Source organism: Aethalodelphis obliquidens, unplaced genomic scaffold, assembly GCF_003676395.1.
Source record: "Aethalodelphis obliquidens isolate GAN/ISIS:26980383/991018 unplaced genomic scaffold, ASM367639v1 scaffold1, whole genome shotgun sequence".
In the NCBI taxonomy this organism is placed as follows: Eukaryota; Metazoa; Chordata; class Mammalia; order Artiodactyla; family Delphinidae; genus Aethalodelphis; species Aethalodelphis obliquidens.
Genome location: NW_020837945.1, coordinates 65,678,231 through 65,691,113, shown reverse-complemented (window position 1 = coordinate 65,691,113; position 12,883 = coordinate 65,678,231). Strand labels below are relative to the sequence as shown.

The window sequence follows — 12,883 nt, the reverse complement described above, 5'->3', positions numbered from 1 at the left end:
TCCTTCTTCAATGGTTGTTTAAGTTTTCTGGGAAATTCTTCTTCATGATACTTATGGCTTCCTTCTAACTTCTGTGATGTCTGGTAGCGAGGGACCCCTTATTATCAACACTTAGATTCTGCAGAACATGGGGCACTCATTCCTCTCACTTCTTCACTTATGACAGCATATCCATATTCTCTCTCTCTCTTACTCTTCTCCAGGTAAGATGGAGAAACTCATCTGATTGGTTAGATTGAAACCCACTGGGCTACTTTCCATGTATGCTTGCTGCATAAAAGTATTCCAAGTCTTCCTAGTAGATGCAACTCTCCTCCCAAGTGTGTACCATGATCTAGAATTGAGGAGGGGGAATGAGAGTCAGTAGTGGGAGCTCCCCCTGAACTAACATATACTCAGACTTTAACTTGTCTGGGAGCTCTGTGCTTCGGGAGTTTGGACTCTCCAACAATTTTGTGCCAGCAGTTTCTCATCCCAAAGCAAACCTTTAGTCACACTACAAACTTCTTCCTTGGATTTTACCTTGTCTGTTCTTAAGCATTTTGAAGAGAGGCAGTGCCTTTGTCAAGAAGCACAAGGATCCACTGTGACTAATTATGCATGCATGCAAAAAACTCTTCGCACCTCAGAAATCAGTTTTTTGTGACTGTGCATTGCTACCGACTGTACTACTGTAGCAACCCCAACCCACTACATGGCCCCAGTTGTCATGATCACGTGGCTTTAAACACAAGTTTTGCTCATCACTCAGGATGTTTTCTTTTCAAGAGCAAAGACTTATTAAAGTTGGGGTGTTTCAACTCAAGTCATTATAAGCACAGGGCTGCCAGTATCAGGAAAAAGTTTTCCTTTTTTGGTAAACTTCAGTTAGCTAATGAGAATTTTGTAATACGTTATAGTGTTCTTTTTGCCTAAACACAAAGCTTAATTTTAGGAGACGATACAAGGATAAAGATTTTTTAGAAAATATTCTATTGTAAGTTTCATTATATGTTCTTTATTAGAAGCTGCTTTAAATCCTTTATTAAAGTAGGTATTGATTTTAACTTTAGTTCACTGCTTTATAGGAGGGGTGGGCAAACTATGGCCCATGGACCAAATCTGGCCTGCTACCAGTTTTTGTACCTGAAGTTTTTTTGGAACACAGCCACATTCATTCATTTATGTGTTATCCATTGCTGCTTTCACCCTAAAATGGCAGAGTTGAGTAGTTGCAACAGAGACCATCTTCCCTGCAAAGTCTAAAATGGTTACTATCTGGCTCTTTACAGAAAAAGTCTCCTGTTCCCTGCTGTTCCCTTCCTCCCACCTCCCACCACCCCATCATCCCTAACTCATGTCTTCTCATTTTGTGTTCCCGATTTTCCATTTCACAAGTGAATAATATAACCTCTACCTAGTTAAGGTTAGCAATTTTAAAGGAACAAAATAAAATTCAGTTGCCTCTTACTTGTGCAGTACTTTTCTGTCGATCCGTGATCCTCAAGGCAAACAAAACAAAAAACCAAAAACGTTGCCCCAATCCTAGTTTTCCTAGGATAAGGTAAAACCTTTCAAGTTTGTATGATCAGGTATTTTTTCAGCTCAGGAAATTTTTTGTTATAACTTTGATTATTGTTTCTATTTTATTTGTTTTTGTTTCGTCTAAGAATTCCAACTGCTTGTAGGATTGGTCATCCAGGGCTAACCTCTGTCTGTTCTTATGATTCCCTGCTTCAGTTTTCTAAGAGGCCATTTCTTTTTGCCTCTTATTAAAAACACCAAGCAGTTTCTAAAGGTTGTTTCCTATAGTAATGTTGTTACCACGTCCAAGCTCACTCTGCCCGCCACACGACAGGCCAGTAAATCAGGAGACGAGGTGTTGAGGCATGGAATAGTTACTTTATTCGGAAAGCAAAGCTGGCAGATGGAGAAGATGGCAGACTAAAGTCTCAAAATAACCATCTTATGGGGGTCTGGATGCCAGTTTCTTTTATAGAACAGAGAGGGGGAGGAGGTGAGGAAGCAAAGTAAAAAGGCCATTAGTTTTGCCTGGCTTGGCCAGCATCGGGGAGGGGATGTATTAATTTCTTCTTTTCTGCAGTCATTCACAGGTGGGCAGGGTCAGATTGTCTCCCAGTGAGCTGAACAAAGGCACTTTAGTTTAACATTCAGGCAGAGGGACCATTATGTATGATTATAACAAAAGTTACAAAAAGCAAAGGTTAAAGTCAAAGAAACAGATCCAGCATGGAGTCAAAATTGGCTCTTTCCTGTTACAGTTCCCCACTGTCTGTGTCCATTCCACAGTATTATGGGAAAAGGGGTGATGACCATCCTAACTGCTTCATCAGATGGATCTTTCTGGGAGTGTCCACCGGCGGTGCCAGTGTTCCAAATGTTGAGATTTGTCTTCTTTTGTTCCTCTTTGGAAAGTGTCTGCTTTACACCTAGAGACTTAAAAAATATTCACAACCTAAAAGTTGAGAGTTATGTTTTATTCAGCGGGAATTTTTTTAGGAGTTCAAACCCGGGAGGCAACATCTCAAGTTAAGGAATTTGCGCTTTTCTGTGTATGGGAAGATGCAAGAGTCTGGGCTCACTGAAATCATTCCTTTGATAGGCACCACAGCTATCTGGGGCCTGTATCCTGCTTTTTCACATCCTGAGTTTCCTTAGGGCTCACCATAGGGAGTGGCTGCAGTCTGATGGCTGCTACATGGCAGGTATTCTTTTCCTTCCTGAGTTCCCTCAGGGTTCACCAGCTCACATTGGAGAGCTGCAATCCCCGATGACTGATGTGGCAGGAAATATTCCATTTCTCAAATCCTCCCCTCTTGGTCAGGAATTTGACCAACGTTTTGGAGACATTTCATGATCAAATTTGTCCCACGGCGCTAGGAGGCTCATCCTAGATCAGGCAAAAATTCTTGATATGCCACTCCAGGTGCTAATTTTTGGATTAGGCCCTACTGATAATTAGATTCTCTGGATCCTCTCTCTAATTATGATCCAGGAGACATTTTCCCTTGTTGCTTCTTCCCATACCTAGAATCACACTATTACAATTATTTTATGTTATAAATGTGATCTATTTCCTCAAGATGTTAACCATCATCTATTTTGTTGGAGGCCTAGTTACACACTAGGTATTGTAATAGACAACAATCTTATAAAATAGACAGGATAAAAGTAATGCAGCTAGTAACACGGACAAAGTTATAGGGCAGCAGGGAGACACAAAGCACAAACAGTTTGGAAACAAAGAACAAATTAAAGCAATGATTAGCATAACTAGTTGTAATCCAGCTGCAGTAAAATATCAAGTCCACAGGAGAGCCAGCTGGAGAGGCCAAACTCTGGCAGGATCAAGTAGAGAGAAAAAGATAAATGTTTCATCTTTGTTCACAAAGACATACTTTATCAACTTGTCTTAGGTCATAGCATAAGAGAAAAGGTTTTTCTGGAAAACAAAGATTAAAGCTAGTATATTTCCCAAAGTCATAAACCATATTCATCAGTTCGTTCAGTCCCATGTAATTAATTCCTGTTTATCTGGATGAAGTAATCAGGTTTCCCATTAGTTTTGTCATTTGTTACCCATTCCAGTGGTATTATCTAAAGGCTATCAGAAACTTATATTTGTTCAAAAGTTTCTTTTTTATGAATCTCCTTGAAGATATGGCAGTTTTGCAAAGTATTACCTTAGCTGCCTATGAATGATGAAGGTCTTAAAAAGGCAAGGTTAAAGATCTGATTACAATTCTTCTTGACAAGTTTATCCAAGTTGTTGTGACATACAATATTTTAAGATAACAATTAAAATTATAACATTATACCAGGACATATCAAATTTCAGAAACTTTATATAATCTCTAGAATGTCTATATTAGTAACATTTACCATACAGTATAACCTAAGAAGATGTATTACTCATTTGAAAATACTTCCCGTGTAATTTAACATACCAAATGAACCTATCTTGCTTTGGGATGCTTCAGGAGCCCTTTGAAGAATCCCAAAGTTAGCTAGAGTCCAAAAGGACTTCATTAGAATTTGATTTAGGAAGTTTTGTCAAAAAACTAGAGAGTCTAGAACACTCAGTCAGATAGGATCACAGGTCACTGTGAAACAATTGTTATTCATTAACCAAAGTAACAATAAAAGATTCTAAAGGTAAATACAGAACTGATCACTTAAAAGGTAAAGAAACTTAAGAATCTGTTATCAAAGGCAGTTCGACATTTTAAGAAAACTTGTCCTGTTAACAGAAAAGCCAGATTCAAGATTTGCACCAGCTTTTAAAAATTCATTTACTCAGTTAAGTTTAATCTCAGCCTGACCATGCATAAAACTCCTTTTACTCAAAACATATTTTGCTCTTTCCTCCTGTATAATGAAATGTTTTATTATTTTCAGTAGCTTTAATTACATATTTAAATTAGAATCCCGACTCTCAAAAAGCTTAATTTCTGGTGAAAACCAAGAGGCAAGTAATAGTTACCAAAATCTGGAGAAGCTATTTTAGATAATTTTCAGAATGTAATTATTCCTATAGAGTTTACCTAGAAGCTCTTATTTACATTTACTTTAAAATTTCATCATGTCAAGTTATTTTTCATGCTGACAAGTTTGCAACAGATATAACAAGGTTTTATTTAACTTCTATTAAACCTAGGTGCAGTAAAAGTATTATACTTGGGGCTTCTCTGGTGGCACAGTGGTTGAGAGTCCGCCTGCCGATGCAGGGGACACGGGTTCGTGCCCTGGTCCGGGAAGATCCCACATGCCGCGGAGCGGCTAGGCCCGTGAGCCATGGCCGCTGAGACTGCGCGTCCCGAGCCTGTGCTCTGCAACGGGAGAGGCCACAACAGTGAGAGGCCCGCGTACCGCAAAAAAAAAAAAAGTATTATACTTAATGTTGATGACTCTAAAGACATGTCTATATTAATTAGATCAACAAACTTAAACATTAATACCAGGTATTAATTTTTTTTTAAAGAAGATGTTGGGGGTAGGAGTTTATTAATTAATTAATTTATTTTTTCTGTGTTGGGTCTTCGTTTCTGTGCGAGGACTTTCTCTAGTTGTGGCAAGCGGGGGCCACTCTTCATCGCGGTGCGTGGGCCTCTCACTATCGCAGCCTCTCTTGTTGCGGAGCACAGGCTCCAGACGTGCAGGCTCAGTAGTTGTGGCTCACGGGCCTAGTTGCTCCATGGCATTTGGTATCCTCCCAGACCAGGGCTCGAACCCGTGTTCCCTGCATTAGCACTCAACCACTGCGCCACCAGGGAAGCCCCCGAGGTATTAATTTAATACTAAATATTTCCCAGTTCAAGAGAACCTGAAACTCATTTAGCTTAATTTCTCTTGTATTTAGAATTGTTTAGTTTGTAAGCGCTTACTTTTCTTTAAGCCAATTAAATAGAGCTCATTTACAGATTAACCTCAGCAATGTTATCCAAAGACAAAGACATAAACACAAACAACCAGAGAGACCTCATAGTTCTCCTTTCAGAATTTCAGCCCTGAGTCAGGTACAGCAATGCAAAATCCATCAGTTTACAAAAGAGGTTGGATTAAAATTGGGTTTCTGGCAGATGGAACAAATCAAGCTCACTTGTCTAAATGGCTCAACCCTTTTTCCTTACAGTTAGGGAAAACAAGTCAAGTTCTAAATTACTTTACCCTCTTTTCAAAATTTGCATTTCAAAAAGATGGCAGAGATGAGAGTTCTTGAGAAAACCAGATAGGACATTTGAATCTCAAAGATACAGGCAAGTTTCTCCTAGGATGACTTTGTTTCCTTCTCTGGGGTTTCCATGAGTGCCATTTGTAGGCTTAAAGAGTGCTCTGGTGGGGCCCTGATGTCAAGCTGTTCTGGTGAAAAAGTTACTTGAGCATTTAATTTACAAAGAAGACTTGTCCCAAAAAAGGGGGGTTGGATACTCTGGCATATATAAGAAGCTGTGTTTCAGGGTGAGGTTCCCTAGTTGGCATTCTAAGAGGTTGTAAGAATGAATGGTTTTGTACTTCTCCAGAAATTCCTGTGACCGGGATAGACTGAGATGTTTTCTGTGCCACCTTGGTGTTTACCACATAATATGTGGCACTGTATCTATTAGAAAGTCAATCAACTTGTTCCCTACTGTCAGAGTTACCCAGGGCTCCTGTGGGGAAATTAGAATCAGATGCCTCAAGTCTAAAGGAGTCTCCTGGCCTCTTACAGGATATCAGTGCAAGGGAAATTGCCCTGCTGTGGAAGTGGCTCCCAGTCCAAATTGGGTGCCCTGTCGGGTCTTAGATGGTAATACTAAACTACGTCCCTATGCTCCAGGGGTTAATATAGAAACTTCTATTCGATCCCCATGGGTAGGAGAAACAGGAGATGGTGAAAGGAGTGAATATGTTGGTGGCATGGGGGGCAGTTGAAACAACTGCCGGTGCAGCCTGCTCGGCCAGTGGGGGAGCTGGATAGGCTGGAGGGGCTTTAGATTTTGAAGTAACATGTCCCCACTCTCATTTTCTCCCTCTTCTTGTAGAACAGGTTTCCCCTTGGGTTTCCTTTCAGACCACTACACCATAAGGTGGCAGCCCTCTGACTCCTTTTCCTCCTGATGCAGTAGCATAAATGCTCCTACATATGGAATCTCATCTCTTTTCTTTGCCCTTTTGCAAAACACTTCTAATTGTGAGATCGTGTAATAATTGAGTGAGTCATTCAGGGGCCATTGCTCTTCTGAACTTAAATACATTGGGTCCACACCCTATTACAATAGTATATCATGTCTCTCTTAGTCATAGGTTCACATCTATGTTTTGCCCATTTATTTAATATACACCCCCAAAGGGCTCTTCTTCAGGATAGTTGGAGTTATTTCCCATTTTCATAAGTTTGATGACACCAAAACACAAAAGATGCAAACAAATTCCAACACAAAAAGCACAAATTCCAACACTGACGCACACAAAACCAAAACCAATGAACCCGTTCCCAAATCAGGTAGAGTCCAACAATTCCCTTCTCCAACAGGGTACCCCAACCAAACAAATTAGCTTGTCTTATAAAGGAAAAGCCCAAATTGAGGGGGGAATATGGTCCCGGTGTGCACACCTGAGCAACTTACCCTCCAGAATTGAGTCTGTCGACTCATAGAAGTTTTTCAGTTCCTTGCACCAACTGCCAAGTGCTGGGGTAGCTGGTGCCACTTCAGGGAGTTCTGAAGGGAAGATCCACAGGACAAATGGTCCTGGCAGCTGCTAGGGCCTTGCTCCGCTAGCCACGATCAGCAAGGCTCCTGGCTGGCTAAGCCAAATTTGTTACCGAGTCCAAGCTCACTCTGCTCACTGCGCGACAGGCCAATAAATCAGGAGATGAGGTGTTGAGACAAGGAATAGTGACTTTATTCTGAAAGCCAGCAGGCCAAGAAGATAACAGACTAAAGACTCACCATAACCATCTTATCCACGTCTCGATGCCAGTTTCTTTTATAGAACAGAGAGGGGGAGGAGGTGAGGAAGTAAAGTAAAAAGGCCATTTATCTTGCAAAATATCTCCTTGCTTGGCCGCATTGAGGAGGGGATGTGTTAATTTCTTCTTTTCTGCAGCCATTCACAGGTGGACAGGGTCAGAATGTCTCTCTGTGAGCTGAACAAAGGCACTGTAGTTTAACAGGCAGAGGAGCAGGGTTCCCTGTGGCAGGCCATTAAGCTTACAGTTACAGACAGTGACTCTAGTAACAAAAGCAATGAAAAGCAAAGGTTAAAGTAAAAGAAACAGATCCAACATGGAGTCAGAACTAGCTCTTCCCTATTACAGTAAGATATTTCCTAAGATATGCTTTTATTGTTTTCCGATAACATACATTTTCTTTTATAAGTTCTTTACATGGGTCCTATGTTGATTTGTTGTGGATGCTTTTGTTTATTTATTGTTTTTCCTATTTACTGATCTTTAAATGAGGAGAGATCCATTCAGCCCTGACACTTGTCAACATGTAGGATGGGCAAATTGCTCTCCAGCAGCACCCTCTCCATGGGTGTTGCATGAATATACTTCTCAGAGCTAAAGCTCAGTGGTGACTTGATGTGCCATTGTATGGATATACCAAGGTTTACTTTTCTATTCCTATGTAGATAGACATTTGGGGCCAGCATGAATAGTACTGCTACAGCATTCTTGTCATGCCTGTTGGTGTACATACTCATGCATTTCTTCCAGAGAATGAAATGTTGTGAGAATGAAATGCTGGGTCATGGGGATTGCATATTTTCAGTCTTAACAGATAATGCCAATGCACTATGAATAGCAAACCAAAACCACTTAAATATCCAGTAACATTTTTTATTTGATTCAACGAGCTGGCATATCTTCATAGTTAACGAAATGTTGAAATGAGACATGAGAAAATTTTCTTTTGAAGTAGACCTCTGGGAAACACCAAAGAGAATAAGGCTCCTTCATTTGATTATTATTACTGAAAATCATTTTAAATTATTGGGAGTTTAAAGAAAATAAATCTGTTTTCTCATGCATCACATATTGACAAGCCCATAAGAGCTGCACATCTTAGGAGAAGCACAGAGGACTGGAATGCTCTATGATGATTTGTATAGCTTCTTTTTAAAAAGATCATAGTCTGTAAAAAACAACACAAATATTTATGATTATGTCATCTTTTTAGAAACAATCATTATCAGATCAATACATCCAAAAGATTACTGTGATACAATTACACAGAGTCCTGGTTTTGAAGTCACACAGCCCCAGACATATCCCAGCTCTGCCGCTTACAGGCCCCATGATCCAAACGTTTCCTAACTCACCTCAGTTAGTCTCAGTTTCCAAATTCTACAACTTGAAAAAAGACTTTACATTAACTGGTATAACTTAAAAATTAATATGTGTATATAGTAAAAAAAAATTCAAACTACAAAAGGACAGAAACATGTGGAAAGTAAGCCTCTTTCCCCCCAGTCTGACCTACAGTCCTCAGTTTCCATGCCAACAACAACTACTTACCAAGTTCACATTGATCTTTCTAGGATTATTCTGTGTATATTGCAAGCATAATGCATGTATGTACATGTTCATATATCTACATAGGTACTTCTAACTTTTAACTACAGAATATGACACACAAAGGAAAGTACAAAAAAAATCATTGTACAGCTTAATGAATTAATGTGTACTACTCATCTCTGTAAATACCACCCAGAGCAAAAAATCCCATAAGCTCTCACTTTGTTCCAATCACAACCCTCTTCTTACCCTCTAAAAGAAATCACTATTCTGATTTTTATTTGATTTTTACAGTAATCAGTTCCTTGCTTTTCTTTATATCATTACCTAAGTGTACATTCCTCAACACACAGTTTAGTGCTGATTTTGAATTTTATATAAATAGACTCATAGTGTAGATTTTTTTTTTTTGGATTTGGCTTCTTTCAGTTCTTATTATATTTGTGAGATTCATCCATGTGTTTGTCTTTAGTTCTTTTTCACTCTTTTTATCTGCTGTAGAGTAGGAATTAACAAACTTTTTCTGCAAAGGGCCTGACAGTAAATATTTTAGACTTTGTGGGCCAAAAGACAAAATCAAGCATATTATATAGGTACTAAAATAACAAGAAAGAAAACAAATTTTCACAAATTTTTATTGATGAAATTCAGAAGACAGTAATAATAATTGCCCACAGTTTTTTGTAATACAGGTCTCCTGAAAAAAAGAATGAAACTCTTATTTAGGGGATAACATTTTGCTTAATTGGGGTTCAGGTAGTTTAAAGTGGTTGCAAATGTTCATCTGTTAATGGTGATGTGTAATGAGACTTCCCCCCATTGCAGTTTCGAAAATGTCTTTAAGACAAATATTATATGATATCACTTATATGTGGAATCTAAAAAATAGTACAGAACAGAAACAGACTCACAGACATAGAAAACAAACTTACGGTTACCAAAGGGGAAAGGGGCAGGGAGGGAAAAATTAGGAATATATGATTAATAGATACACACTACCATATATAAAATAGATAAACAATAAGGATTTGCTGTATAGCACAGGGAATTATATTCAATATCTTGTAATAACGTATAATGGAAAAGAATTTTAAAACTGAATCATTTTGCTGTATACCTGAAACCAACAAAATATGTAAATCAACTATACTTCAATTTAAAAAAATGTCTTTCACAGATAGGTGCTGGCAATACTGATCTGAATCCATAAGCATGTGCTTTTAATTGTGCATATTTATTGCTTGGAAGGCATTTATAGAATTCCATTAGATTCTTCTCGATATTTGCCTTTTAGCACATCATTATAATGCAGATTAATCACTTCCATGAAGGTTAGATGGACATGCCTCCACTGCACAGTTAAATAACTTTGAAATATAGAAATTTCCTTTGCACTTGTTTCAAGGTCCAAAAAATGCTCCTGGAAGTATAGTTTAAGCTCAGAAAATACATTCACTGCAAATATGCATGGGAATGGACACCTTGTGTTTTTAGCTTTGGCAGCACGGGAAGTATATAAAGCAGCTTACTATTACTAGTGATTCAGACAATGTTAGTTGCCATTGAAATGACTTTATCATAATATAAATTCTACATACAGGTTCTGTTTTGCCTTGTAATTTTAGATTGGATTCATTATAAAAATATTACCAAGTCTGCAGCAAGAGCTAATTTCCAAAGTCATTCAGTGTTCCATGATGGTGGTTAAGGGTAGTTTTCTTAGAAAAATCTCAATCTTGTTCTAAGCTCAAAAAATCACACAAAAATGTTACCACTGCTAAGCCATCAAACATCACGGTGGTAGGGAAAGTCAGGATATTCTGCTATTTCTGATAAAAAAAAAAAAAAATTCATGGAACAATGAATTAACAGTGGATAAATCCATGAGGCTGAGTGAGGATCACATTGACACAGCTGGCTAAAGAACACATGATAGATTCAAACATCTTTCTACTAGTAAAGGGGTTATCTACCAGAAACCTAAAGCTGACATTCTAGGGAAATTTGGCCTTACGTCTGGGGCTCCTCCAGATTCCAGTCCATCATGCTTGCTCACACAGTTTTTAGAAGTCTTGCTGGTTTCTGTTTCCCTTAGTAAAGTCTTATAACCAGATTTGGCCATTGCCTCAAGGGAAGAAAATGGCCAGTGATCTTAGATCACTTAGGAAGGACTCTTTCCTCTCTACCATTTTAGTTCATCAAGTTCCCCTTTATTGCCAGAGCTCTTCACTGTCTCTGAAAGGTTACATTTACAATATATCCATAACTTTCTCTATTTCTTGAAGCTACCTACTGTATCTACTTAGAATCAGAAGACATGTCTATTTTGTTTTATTAATTCCTGTTACTTTTGTTTCCTTCCTTTTACTTTTTTTGCATCTAATTTGCCATTCTTTTTCTAAATTCTGGAAAAGGATACTTAGTCTTACTTACACCTTTTCTCTTCTAATAAATGCCTTTAAGCCTACAAATTTCCATCTAAGCACCACATCAGTCCCATTTTACATGTTGGATACATATGTAGCATTTTGGTCATTTTTCAGTTCAAAATATTTTCAAGTTTCTATTCTGGTATTTTCTTTGATGAACAGATTATTTACACCTGAATTTCCTAATTTCCAAACAAATTAGAATTATCTTGTCATTGATTTCTAGTTTCATTACATTTTTATCAGAGAACACACTTTGCCATGATTTCAACTTTGAAATAGTTGACACTTGCTTTAGTCAGTTTTTGCAAATGTTCTCTGTGTGCTTGAAAATAATTTGCATCCTGGAGTTGTTGGGTATAATATTCTATAAATGTCTATCAGGTGAAGTTTCTTAACTATGTGTCTCAAATCTTCTATTTTTTAGTTTTTTTCCTCTGCTTGCCATATCAGTTCCTGATAGAGATTAAAATTCCCAGCATTATTACGGATTTTTCTATTTCTCCTTGCAGCTCTCTTAACCTTTGCTTCATATAGGTTGAGGCTATGTTATTAGATATATTCAAATTGTGACTCATTATACCTTCCCAATGAATTAAACCTTTATCTTTATGAAGTGTCCCTCTTTTGCTCTAGTAAGTGCTTTCTGGCTTAAAGTCTTCTTTGTTTGTCATTAATATAGTTAACATCAGCTTTCCTGTGGATGGTGTTTTCATGGTGTCTTTTACTTTCCTTTAACTTGTAACCATTCTGCATATTTAGATCTTACACATAAACGGCATACAATTGAGTTATTTTTTAAATTCAGTCTGACAAATTCTGACTTGACTTTGAGCAGTTAGTCTATTTACATTTAATGTAATTAAATGATGAATCAATGATAAACACCTACCATTTTATTCAGTGCTTTCTATTGGTTCTGTTTCCTTTTTCTCTCCTTCTGTCCTCCTTTTGTATTGAGTGTTTTTTATTTATTTCATTTTCTTTTATTAGTTTAGATGTCATACATCTTTTCACTATCCTTTAGGATTTACCCTAAGGGATACAAAATGTTTCCTGAGTTATCAACTGTAATGTTAGGTGATACTTTTATCCTCTTCCTAGACAATGCAAGTGCCTTGGAACAATTTAACCCATCTATGCCCTTTCTGACTTACATACTATTGTTGTTGTATAACTGTACTGCTGCTATTGTTGCTGTTTCTTCTGATTATGTTATATGCCACCAATAAATATTTATCCACATGTTGATCCTTCATTTATCTCCAACCTTCCAACTGGGATAATTTTCCTTCTGCTTGAAGAACACCCTTTAGTGATTTATTGTAGGGCAAATCTCCTAGTGACTAATTTTCTGTTTCATTTATCTGAAAATGTCTTTTATTGTCATTCTCAAGGATATTTTTGAAAGGTATAGAATCCTGTTTTATTATACTATTTAAGCATATTGAAT

At 37.7% G+C, this 12,883-nt stretch overlaps 1 protein-coding gene across 6 annotated transcripts in view; it reads right to left on the bottom strand.

The window, feature by feature from the left end:
• Positions 1-1,861: 1,861 nt before the first annotated feature.
• CFAP91 (cilia and flagella associated protein 91) overlaps positions 1,862-12,883 on the bottom strand; it is a 154,719-nt gene continuing 143,697 nt past the window's right edge. For 2 of the 6 annotated variants that reach the window (XM_027105662.1, XM_027105697.1), the window contains one exon: positions 7,362-8,618. The gene's annotated coding sequence lies outside the window, so the exon portion shown is untranslated. The other 4 variants (XR_003432631.1, XM_027105689.1, XM_027105669.1 and 1 more) reach the window with 4 other exon arrangements.